The 10,673-nt window shown below is 40.3% G+C and overlaps 1 protein-coding gene across 2 annotated transcripts in view; it reads left to right on the top strand.

Annotated features, from left to right (window-relative positions):
* Nucleotides 1–1,813: 1,813 nt before the first annotated feature.
* CDKL5 (cyclin dependent kinase like 5) overlaps nt 1,814–10,673 on the top strand; it is a 179,781-nt gene continuing 170,921 nt past the window's right edge. For both annotated transcript variants that reach the window (XM_036270966.1, XM_036270962.1), the window contains exon 1: nt 1,814–1,895. The gene's annotated coding sequence lies outside the window, so the exon portion shown is untranslated. The remainder of the gene's footprint in view (nt 1,896–10,673) is intronic.

The raw sequence follows: 10,673 nt of genomic DNA, 5'->3' as shown, positions 1-10,673 counted from the left end.
AGAAACCATGCACCACTATTCAAAACCAAATCAAAGCAAACGTCCCTAAGTGGAAGGTTGTATTTGTATATCTGGGATGGCACAATATAATAAAGCATCTAATATTATCACTTAAAATGAAACTGGACCAATATCAATGGATATTTAGTTATTGGTTTTCCCTTATTTTATTCCGAATCTATACAGTTAAACCATTCTTCATTTAACATACAGGGATGAAAATGGAGTGATTGCCTCAGGAATTCTGGCTCCACGTGGGTGAAGCTTGAGGTCATAGCATCCTTACCTTGCATCTGGAGGAGGCAGGAGAGTTTGCAAAGCTCTGTTGTTGCCTCTGGCTCCATTTTCCCTCACTGCTAATTCACTGTTACTACCTGTAAAAAATTCTAATATGCTTCCTGAAATTGAAGAGAAAGCAGGCACCTTTATTTCCTTATCAAATACTCACTATGTTATGAAAAAGGAAACCCTCTTGGCTTGGTGCAGAGTAGACAAACCTATGATATTGTTATGTATTGTTACCAGATTCATGACAGGAATAGATTAAGTGAATTTTATTCAAGTTATCTATTTCCCATTGCAGTACAGTACTGCATATTTCTAATTTGGTGGCTGCTATGACTTTATATACTGCTTATTTTCTGGAAAAATTCGCACAGAAAAAACTATTTTTCCTCTTTGCTTTTTAAAGTGCAAATTATTATGCAGCTTTACATAAATTTGCCCGCGATGTCTTTTAAAAATTCTTCTTAATTTTCAAAAAATTGAAAATGTATCTCCTTCAATTTTATCACCTTTCATTCTCATTGGAAACCTGATCCATGGTAGGTATTAAGATCTTTACATTTCTACTGGTTGGGCGATGACTTCATTGCTTTCACGCCAGCTGGGGAATCTTGTGTGGTGGAACATTGGACCAAAGTGGAGCTGTGTGTTGCTGCTGTTGCTGCTGCTGCTGCAACAGCCGTTTGCATGCATCCAGCTGCTGTGTAAGGAATCCTCAGGCTACTCGTTCTTTGCTCCTAATTCACCGAAGGTATCGCAGGCTGATGGATGAGTGTATGTATGCATATATGTATATATGTGTATATGTGCGTGTGTGTATGCACATGTCGCTGCAACAGTTGGACATCAGCAACAATGGATTTCGATATTATTTTTTTACCAACGACAGGAATAAAGAGTCTTTCATTCTTTATTTCCAAGCAGTGCCTCGGTTCCCGCTCTAAATGTGCTTGCTCTCTGCTCTTCCCGGACCCCCGGTCGCCCCGCACGTGTTCCTCCGGAGGGAGGCCAGGATAGCTGCGTTGCAGGCAGGATTCCCCTTTTTTTCCGCAGTGACAGGCGGATTCCCGGGCCTTCTCGGCCCCTCCACCCCCTGCAGCCGCCCCTTTCCCAGTCACGATCTCCCCCCCCCCACTGCGTCCCTCCCTCCCCACCGACACCTCGCGGCTCGGGCCCCGCCCCTCGCAGCCACCCAGCCCAGGTTGCTAGGGCCTGGCGGGGCAACCAAACTGGCGCGCGAGGAGGCGCGCGCGCGCGCAGGCGAGCTTACACAAGGAACGAGCGGTCTTTGGCTTCGAGGATCCGAGCACGAGCGGAGCGGGCGGGGCGCGCGAGCCCGAGCGCGAGCACGAGCGTGCTCTCTGCATTGGCTCCTACTAGAAGTAGGCGAGGGCTGAGGCGGGACCTGGCGGGGTGTGAGGCGCTTCCCCATTTGCCCGAATAGACGGCCGGGGCGGGGCAGTTAGCAAATTAGGCTGCGCGTTCGCTTCTGCGAGAGGGCGGGGCCGGAGGTTTCGATTAGTTGTCGCTGCCGCTGGGGAAGGTAAAGCGGCGACGGCGGCGGCCTCAGGAGCTGTGGGGTCCCCGGCTGGAGGTGGGGGACTCGCCGGGTGAGTAGTCGCGCCGTCACCCGCCCGGCAGGCCTTGTTGTCCACACATCGGCCCCGCGCCCCCCCAGCTTCTCCCTAGAGAGGGGACCCACCCGGTCCCCCCGGGCAGACGGGAGAAGCGGCGGCGGCGCGGGTACCCCCAGAACAGGGCGACGCGGTGAGGGCGTCCCAGTCTGGAGTGGCTCCTTCTCAGCGCCCCATTGCACCGCCGGAAGGGAGTCCCCGCTGATGGTCTGGGGATGTATTTTGGGATGTGGGGAGACGAGAGGGTATGAGGAGGGGCGGCGGATCGAGGCCGCCCCCCGGGGCTCCCCTCAGCGGCGGGTCTGCGGCGTCCCCGCCGCCCCCGCGGCGCTAGCTCCCTCGGGCTTGCGGTGAAGGAAGCCCCTTCCCGCGGGCGCCGAGGTGGAGCCTGCGCACCTGAGCCCCCCGCCCGAGTTCAGAGGGAGCCTGGGACCTGCTGACCTTGGCTGCCCAGAAGGGTGGGCGAGAGACCCACCGCCTGACCCGCGTCTCCTCCAGCCTCCCCCAAACAAGTTTCGGGCGTCGCTACGAAGTTCACGACTGGCATAGTGGGGTGAGGGGTGGGGAAGCAAAATTGGCCCTTTCCCAGACCTTCGTACCCTTTGTACCCTCATAGAAATTAAATCTTGGGGTTTGGAATCGTCTCCCAGAACGAACAGGTTCTGTTCGCATTGACTCGTCTTGTGCCCACGTTGGGGAAAAAAATAACCAGAACATATTTCAGTGTAAAGGCAGATCTTCCTTGAGGGTTTTGTTTTTCGCTTCACTTGAGTGTTAAAGCACAGATGCCTGAATAAGAAAAACCTGACCTTAGTATCTTAGATTAGACGGATGCTGTGATATTTAAGTAGTTGCAGATCAGTGTTCTGTTTAACACAATCTATTTTAATTGGCTGAAATGTAAGCTGATTTTAGAAAGTCTCGCAGACACAGAATAATTTCTTTCCGTGCATCTGAATTAGGTTTGTTGGGACGTAATGGTTATGTAGTTAATGTGAAAGATTATACAGATTAATTTGTCTGAGAGCATTTGACTGAAACAGGAGACATAAATATGTATGGAATAGGGTTCTCATTTTAGGTAACATCTGCTGGAACATTTCCAGCTTGTTCCTTGCTGTAGGGTTACAAAAAAGACATCTTTTCCGAGGCTATTATTTGCAATTATATGTCAATGACATTTATATGTAAATTTGTTTTTAATTTCTTTAAGGGCTTTTAAATATTTTATTCACAAAATGTGAAGAAGCTATGTTTACTGTTGAAGGCGGTAGTATAATCTTATATTAACAACCCAATTAGGGTTTATTAATAATACGTTTTTTTTAAAGGTGTGTGACTTTTTGAGAACATGATAGTTGAGTACCTTAGCAATCCTTTTAATTTATTTATTAAAAGTACTATTTTAGATTTGAGCATTTTTGGCAGTTGACACTAGAACAGGAGTAAGGAAGCCTGCAGCGGTATTACCAGTTTGACACCACCAGTGGGTGTTTCTGTTGACAAATGCAGAGAAGAGAACATTTGGGAAGGAAATCTCGCCCCCCCCCCATGTGGTGGGGGGTGGGAGAGATTGGAGGGGTGGAGGGTGAAGAGGGTAGGAGCCAGAAGAGAGAAGCTGTAGAACTAAAGCTGCCAGTACAGTGTATGCTGAGCATTTCACAAGTACAAGGGAACCTAATTAGGGTAAAAAAAAAATTAAATTTGGTTATATTAAATAATAGAACTCCAAAAGATGAATGCTAAATAAAGTTAATCATTCCAAGAGTGTTTAAAAAATCTACCATTTCAGAGAGTTGGAGGGTCTTCAGTTGGCAAGAGCATCAAATCCCTTTGAATCATCTTGCCTTTTTAACATAATGCAACGATTAATTTGATATATAACAGTTTAATATTTTAATTTTGCTTACTTAGCATGTTTTCTAAGCCTAATTGTTTTAAAAACAAAACTTGATACCTTTTTAAAATAATTGGAAATAAACATTCTTTCTCCAGAGAGGATTTCTTTTTCTTGCTCAGATTTATAATTTATTCATGATTTAGGGGCTGGTGGTAGGGAATTTTTTTACCCTTTTTATCTCAGGTTTTTAATTTTAACTTATGCAAGTTCCCTGCTAAATCTGCCGTTATTTTCATTGAAATTTTCTTGGAATTATTTAAACCAGAATGTGGCATCTACAGTGTGCCCTGGGGTTTTAAAAGAAAAGACTCCCATTGAGGGAAATTGCAGGGCCATCTCGTATAGATGAGTAATAGAAGGTTGACTGATTGCGAATCAGATGTATTCTGTTCCACATATGCTGCATGGGGCTAAGGCAGTCTCATTTAATGAGAACGAAATTGTGCGTGGTATTTCTACTTTGAAGGTGCAGTATTGTTACATTACAATCTGAAATACAGAGGTGGAGAAATTAATTCATGTATGCTTTTACCCCCTAGCCTTGCTTCACCACTGTGTCCAAGAATCTTTGAGAGACTCTTTCAACAATAGTTGCATTGTTGGAAATGACAGTGGCTTCTGTTGCAGGAATTTAACCTTTCATTTGATTTATGTTTCAATTTACTGTGTGATAGAAAATTCAGCTGTATCTGAGAATATGACTGTAGGAAATTTTAAGGAAGTGAGCAGAGATTAAAACAAGTCTCTTCACTGTGTGTGTTGAAAGTTTACCTTTTAACCCCTTCCATTTTAATAACTTTGATGATTATCTGCTTTATTTCTTCTGGATATTAGAAGGTATGCTAATATAGTATTTTATTTTTGGCAGTTAGTGGGGAGATAATGACTTTTTCATGTAATAAATTCATGTCAAATAATAACAAGGCATGTAAGAACAAATGAATTCATGTGCATAGATCCAAAATGTGAGGGAAATCCTTTGGGTAACCCTTAACATTGGTACAAGAACAGCAACATTTGAAGTTAATATTAAGTTGCTTTCTAAGTAGGAAAAGCTGTTTACCCAGGATTTGATAATTTTAGATTCTAAAGTTTTATTTTTGGCAGCATCAAATTTCTTGCTAGAGGAGGAGAAAGAATTTCAAAGGTTCTTTATCATCTGATGATGGTGTCAGATGGATTCCATATTTCAATTTATGAAAATAATGAAATTAAAATACTATATTTCAACTTTCTGTGAAGCTTTTCTAATTTATATTCAGTCTTAACCTCAACATTAGAAATTTTTTTGTTGGCAATGCACCATTTTAGTGTTTGGATTCAGATTCTTGATAGTTTTTAGATAATTTCCTATACATAGAGTAGTACCTGAATGATTAGATTACACAAAGGTCTGGCCTCATTTTTCATTCAAATTTGCATACTTCTTAATACTAAGATCTGGAAGCCGAGAATGAGGACCTTCTACCTAAAGAGCCTTATAACATTTAGACAATTCAGATTGGATATCAACAGGAAATTATTTGTTACATTAAAAGGACCTAGCCCCACCTGGCCAGTGTGGCTTAGTGGATTGATTGTCATCCCATGGACTGAGAAGTCCAGGTTCAATTCCTGGTCAGGGCACATGCCTGGGTTGTGGGCTCAATCCCCAGTAGGGGGTGTGCAGGAGGCAGCCGATCCATGTTTCTCTCTCATATAGATGTTTCTATCTCCCTTTCCCTTCCTCTCTCTCTAAAAAATTCAATGAAACATATTTTTAAAATTTTAGAAAAAGGACCTAGCCCATTCAGGTCTGTGAAATTGTCACCAGTTTAATTAAGCTCTTTAAGTACTTAGAAGCATTTGTGTTTGAGATAGTTATAATTAGAGTCAAGTTTTGGGTATGGTCTCTCTTTTGGGTAGTCTTCTGTAATAATTAAGATACAATATTCTATTTATTGAGCCTTGTTGAATGCCAGATACTATGGCAGATAATTTATTTGCATGGATATACGTGTGTACGTGTGTTCTCACATCTCTTTATTTCCTGTATATACTTGGCCAAATGACCTCAGAGAGAGAAAATAATTTGCCCAAATTACCCAACTAGTCATCATCAGAGGCAAAACTTCCATCCAGACTAGTCTGACTTGAATCTGTGCTCTTCAAAACCATGCTTTCTTCTTCTCTTTAGAATCTGATTCCACTTCTGGGGTGGTACTAGAGATATCAGTATACCTCCTGGAGTTCACAGGCTACATTGGCAAGGCCATATAACCTTTAGTCACATGGGAGGCTGGACTCAGATCCATCAGTACTGCTGCATAGGACAACTGGAAGCGCAGACTTTTCTAAGAGCGTCATTAGTTCTGTTTCTTCATAAACGAAGGTTGTACCTAATTATTTACACCCAAAATGAGTACTGTTTCTAATGAACCACTTGCTATTTCATGTTTATGCATGTTTCATTATAACTTTTGACTGACTGTGATTAAATTTGCTACACTAATAAAGGCTATGAAGATACTTCTTGAATGCAATTTTGTGGTTTGATGCACTCTTGAAATAAAATAGCAGCCATTACAACTTGCAGATGGTATCTCTTCTGTAAACGTAATGACCTAAGTGAAGTAAAAGCTGGAGATGAAGTCTGCAGACATATATTACTGTTGCTTCTTAATGCATAGAAGTTGAACTCTGACAATTTTTTTTACTTGAAAGTAGAATTTTCTACTACTACAAGCATCTCATGAGTGTGTGTGTTTAAACAAGACCTGTCCCTAAGAGCTAAACAGTTGCTTAGCCCAAAGGAGCACTCAGAGGTTCATGTTAGGGAGGAAAAGGACTTAATATCCTATTCTGTAATTTATGAGAATCACTTTTGTCACTTATTAGAGTTAGAAAGGAGTGATGAATATCATAGGACCTCAAGGCTGGAAATCATCTTGATCAGAGCAGGACAGTTATTCTACAAAGATGGGACCTATACATAGTTCTTGTGGGTTTCTTTACCAAGTGTGGGTTTTCAATATGCATTTTTCACAGCTTTATTGAGGTGTACTTTAAAAGTGCATATCATAAAATTCAGCTCTTTTAAGTGTACCATGTAATGATTTTTTAGGGCAAATTTATGGAGTTGTATAACCATCACTACAATCCAATCTTAGAACATTTCCATCATTCCAAAAAAGATCCCCCCCACCAACATGCATTTTTTTTGCCTTATTTACTTACTTCTACCTAGAATCCTTTAACATCAGAGACTAATAGATGAAATCATGTAGATTTTAAAACATACTTTAAAAAAATATACATATTACAATTTATTAATATTTTTTTGTGTTTTCAAAAGATTTTGCCTAAACATAATACATAGTAGAATATAAGGGACAATACTGCGAATGGTATAAATTACCTTGTCTTTGTGGTTTTGATTAGATTTTGTTTTGGTCTTTTTAAACCAGCGAATAAAATGCAGTGTTCTTAATGCTATGTTGGAAATGCAGGGAAAAAATAAAGGTAAAAGTAATATAATTATTGAGCAAGAAAAAAATTCCTTTAAGATTTAAGATCATGGGCAAAATAGTTTTTATTTTATTTTATTTTAAGCCAATAGTGACATTGTGGATATTGTTTGAACTCTAATCCCCCTTGAGAAATTCATGCCATAGAGTAGGCTTCATTAAATTCGGGTATTTCAAGCACAGTGTCTGCTTTCTGCATTGCTTCAGACTGGATTGTTGTGGGATTTGGAAACAACTTAACCTGCAAGGCTGCTTTTTCCTGCCTGCATCATTTTCTTTGTAGTTACTCTCAGTGGTAGATGGGGTCGGGGAATAAAACTAACCTGGGCACGAATTGTACAGTATGGGCTGATGCCCATCAGTTCACAGGTGCTCTCCTTTGCAAGGTTACTGTGTGTGTAGATGGACACTGCTGATAAAATAGCTTAGGGATGTTAATTTTGGGGTATGCATAATAGAGGAATGCAGTGGTTTGGTTGGAAGTAAAGTGTTTTGGAAACTAACTTTTCATCGCTTTTAGATTAACATTTCTGGATGGAAAGTGATCCTTACAAATGCCAGGCAGGTAAATCAATAACTCCTTGTGTGGTAGTTTGTCTGGATTTTTAATAACAAACAGATTGGACATAGCACCATTAATAGTTTACTGTAAATTCAATCATAACTGGTTTAAAAAAAAGGTTACATTAAAAAACAAACACCTGTTTAAGAACCATGGCTGTGTGATTCTGTTGCTACTTTGTATCCTTTGTAAGAGAAAGATCTAATATCAAATAGTAACAGATGAAGTGCTTTTTGACAGTATAATTTTTTGACTTAAAGCAAAATAGTGATTTTTGAAAGTAACAACTTGGGTTCTGTAAGTTAACAAAACATGTGGATGAATACATTATGTTTTTTTTAAAAAGATGGTCTTAAATTACTTTAGGTAAATTGCAATTTTAGATCCCTGTGTTACGCCTAAAGATTAGGTCCTTGATAGTGTAAGATTGTATTATAATAATCAGATTAAACACACACTCATGTGAGGAAGATATGGCAGATTAAAAAAAATGGTGATAAGTAATAGTTGAAGAAAAATGTACTGATTGGATTTGCTCAATTACCCCGATATTGGCCAAGAGGAGAAACTAGCTTCCTGATCAATAGAATCCTTCAGAGATCACAAAAGCTAATTCAAGTGTGACATATCCTAGAATTTATCCATACACACCACCCTGGTTTGTTGGCCTCTTGTGGGATGTATTAACTTTAATTGCTAGTAATTATGATTAATAATATTACCACTAAAATTTAAGATTAGCATTGCAAAGGAAAAGAAAAAGTTTTTTTTTTTTATCCTCGAGGGCATTTTTGCACTTTATCTTGAGATATAGAGTGGGAGGGAGAGAAGGAGGAAGAAAGAAACATTGATGTGAGAGAGACGCATTAAGTGGTCGCCACCCACATGACCCCAATCGGGGCCGGGGACAAACTGCAACTGAGGTATGTTCCCTTAGTGGGAACCAAACCTGGGACACTCTGGTCCACGGGCCGACGCTTTAACTGCTGAGCCAAACCGGCCAGGGTGAAAAGAAAAAGTTTTATTTTAATTTTTAATAATTGAAGATAGTTGAGGGAGAAAAAAGCTAATTTTGTGCAAATCGGTGTTTCATACTTTATCATTTATTTCTTTCTAAAATAACCTGTCCTAGATCCTGAGGATCTGTACTTCATTTAGCAAATACTAATTGTTTGCTATGTAACAGACTATGATAGAGGCTGGATGGAATGATACATTAAAGGGAAGTAGACCCTGCCCTCAAATAATTTACGGTCTTTTTTCTAATTCTCACCTGAGGATATACTTTTCATTGATTTCAGAGAGGGAGGAAAGGAGAGGGAGAGAGAGAAACATTGATGGGTTGCCTCCCATATGCCTGACTGGGAATCAAACCCCAACTTGAGTATGTGCCCTGACTGGGAATTGAACCCGCAACGCTTTGCTGCATGGGATGATACTCTAACCAACTGAGCCACATCGTCCAGGGCTAATTTATACTCTTGAGGTGAAGGCAGAGAAATACAAGGCACTATGGGAGATATAACAGGGTAGGATGGGTTATCTATCCTGGGGGGAGTAGGTAGGAAGGCCATATTGAAGAGGTAACATTTAAGTGAGACCTAAAGAATAAGAAGGGCATGGTCTAGTTCAGGAAATAAATTGTCCTGGCAGAAGGTGTAAATACCCTCAGGCAAAGTAAGAGAGAGAGAGGCTTTTGAAAAACAACTTTTTAAAGAACTGAAGAAATCTAAAGTGACTGGAAAGTGGAAAGCAGGTGATGAAGCAGAAGTAGGCAGGGGTCCGGTCTTTAAAAGGCTTAGTAAAGGCCAGCTGCTGTGTTTTTTAACTTGTCCTAAGTCTCCTGGGAAGCTATTGAAGGTTTTAAGCAGGGATGTGGCATGAAATGAAATACAAAAAAACAAGACTTTTAGCTCTTTGGAACCTTGATAATTTACCAAAAAGGTCAAATCTCTGCAAGGTAAAAATATTCTTTTCAAATCTCATTAAAATAAAGTTTTTGCAACTGCTTCCTTGATTGATTGTCATCTGTGATAAGGAATTACCTTTAATTTTCTGAAGGTTCCTTCTTTTCTTTTATCCTTCACCAATTTGTTAACCTTATATAGGAGTGCCATTACTATTTATAGCTGAGTTAAATATTTTTTTTAACAGTTTCAGCTCTTTTCCATATTTAAACTTAAAACTCTGCTGGGCTCCCCCCACCCCCATACCTTTAATCTAATCAAGGTATGTAATGTTTCAATAAAATGTTTCATTAAATTTGCTTTATCCCTGCCCTGGCAGGTTTAGCTCAGCGGTTAGAGCGTTGGCCTGCGGTCCGGAGAGACCCAGGTTCGGTTCCTGCTAAGGGCACGTACCTCGGTTACAGTTTGTCCCCGGCCCTGGTTGGGTCATGTGGGTGGCAGCCACTCAATGTGTCCCTTTCACGTCGATGTCTCTCTCTCTCTCTCTCCCTCCCCCTCCCACTCTATCTGAACAAAATATCGAAAAAAATGTCCTCGGATGAGAATAAAAAAAAAATTTGCTTTATCCTTTACCCCCTGAAATACAGTGTCTTAGGTCTAGTTTAATATTTTTCAACATTTATGCTATTCATAGTTAATCAAATCTCATTTTGAGCATCTACAATGTTTTAAGAGAATTTTATTAATACTGTTTAAGATGACTAATCTTTAGCAAGAGTACCATTTTCAAATCTGGTTCTCATTCTGTGATATCATCTTTTATATTAAACTGGTCTCTGTTGAGCATCTTATGTTCAAGTAAGTTTATGTATATAAAAG

Source organism: Molossus molossus, unplaced genomic scaffold (assembly GCF_014108415.1).
Source record: "Molossus molossus isolate mMolMol1 unplaced genomic scaffold, mMolMol1.p scaffold_m16_p_2, whole genome shotgun sequence".
NCBI classification, from domain to species: domain Eukaryota; kingdom Metazoa; phylum Chordata; class Mammalia; order Chiroptera; family Molossidae; genus Molossus; species Molossus molossus.
Note: the sequence above shows the minus strand (reverse complement) of the source record. Positions and strands in the feature narration are given on the sequence as shown.